Raw genomic sequence first — 1,921 nt, 5'->3', positions numbered from 1 at the left:
CCAGTGGAGCACAGGCCATCAACAGCATTACTCCAGCGAAGCCTGTCCTGAGCATCCTTTTCTATCTGTTTCCATGATGTCCCCGCTTTTTCAATTTCCGCTTGTACCGCTCGCCTCCATGTCATCTTCGGTCTTCCCTTCTTACGTTTTCCTTGTGGGTTCCACGTTAAAGCCTGCCTGATGGTGCTTGTCGGAGGTCTCCTCTGGGTGTGTTTAATCCATTTCCATTTCTTCACCTTTATGTCTTCCTTTACTGGCCGTTGGCTTATTCTTTCCCAACAAACTTCACTACACCTATCCTGAGCAAAGTACATGTATTCAAACTGAACCCCTACGATCTGCTTCTCCTCAGAACCATTAAATTACATTGAAAAAGGCTTCTCTTTATAAACACCCAGGACCAAAACGAGCCCAATGTTCAAAACATCCATAGTCAGTTCAAAAACATTATGGAACAATCAGACTAAATGAAAACCTGCTTCCACCCCACCCCCCTTTTTTCCAGCCCTTCTCCTTCAAAAAGAAGAAGAAGAAGAAGAAGAAGAAGAAGAAGAAGAAGAAGAAGAAGAAGGAGGAGGAGGAGGAGGAGGAGGAGGAGGAAAGAGGGAAGGGGGTAGGAATTGTCAGGTTCATTCAGAAATCTTCGATGTACGACACACTCTGATTTTAAAATGTTGGTTAGGTATAATGTACACCATGCACAGCACTTTGCACTTCTCTAAGTTGTCAAAAAGTTGACACAATGACATTCTGTATTCTAACGATTTGTGATAACGTTTTTTCTCCTGATCACAACTGAACCCTTGACAGAGGAAAACAACTCTTAATAAGAATATACATTGTATAGCCAGTGTAGCTGAAAGACAAACAGCGTTAAGTTTTGTCTCAGTGGTATTTTAATAAAGATTATGAAACAATGCAGCAATTTAAAGATTTACATATATGGGCTCTCAAACGCTTAAGCCTGAATATCTAAATAGTTTTGTCTTTCTTAATCTTTAACATCTAGTTGTTTACGTGTGCACACATGTATGAACCACATGATTTTGTTGCTTGTTTCGGCCTTTATTTAAATGCATGTAATTTGTGAAAACTGGTATACTATTGACAACGAAAATTCCATTGTTGTTACTGTTACACTGTAGAGGTATGCTCACTTTTAACTCTCACTTCAATAAGGCCAATATTCCAAAGGAAGGCACTGGACTCACGTCACACGGCACATTCGTTTAAACTCTCCTCTTTGTTCCTTATTAAGAGAAAGGGGTCTCTCGTGGCCTAGGCGTTAAGGTGTTCGCCTCTCATTCAATAGGTTCCGGGCTCAAATCCGGATTGTGACGAAACATTTTCTTCTGAAAAATTGTCTCCTTTCACCTCCTTTCCTGCTCTCTAGCAATGTTCTGTCGTCTGCTTTCGTCTTTGCCCCCTTCTCTGGTCTTCTGGCTCTTTCTGTAGCCTTTCCAATGCTACTCCTTGGCCCCTTCCTACTGTTGTCTTTCAGCCACACCACTGATCTTATGGTAGGAAAGATATACACCTAGCCCTCTCGGACAAGGGCGCAAAATCTCGGAGGTTCTGTGTGCAAGTTGCGCACGTCAGAGACCACTTGGTGGTCCAAAGTCGATAAGAGTAGGGTTCGGCCGCCACCAGGGCAAAATTCAATATTTCCTACCAAATGATAATGTTTGTGTTCCGCGCATTCATATGACCTTATGCAGTTTCGAGCACCGTAAAACATTTACCAAAAGAAAAAATATGTATTAAAAAGGAAATAAAGAGAAAATTATATTCTGGTGTGTTTTTTTTCTTGTTTGTATTTTTATCAGCAATGTTAGCGCAATCAAAGTATCTTCATCAGAAGAATCTATGATAACGAAAGAAAGTGTGACTGCGTAAGAATTGTCGCGTGTTGAGCCTCCAA

The sequence above is a fragment of the Aplysia californica genome, unplaced genomic scaffold (assembly GCF_000002075.1).
Source record: "Aplysia californica isolate F4 #8 unplaced genomic scaffold, AplCal3.0 scaffold00003, whole genome shotgun sequence".
NCBI classification, from domain to species: Eukaryota; Metazoa; Mollusca; class Gastropoda; order Aplysiida; family Aplysiidae; genus Aplysia; species Aplysia californica.
Note: the sequence above shows the minus strand (reverse complement) of the source record.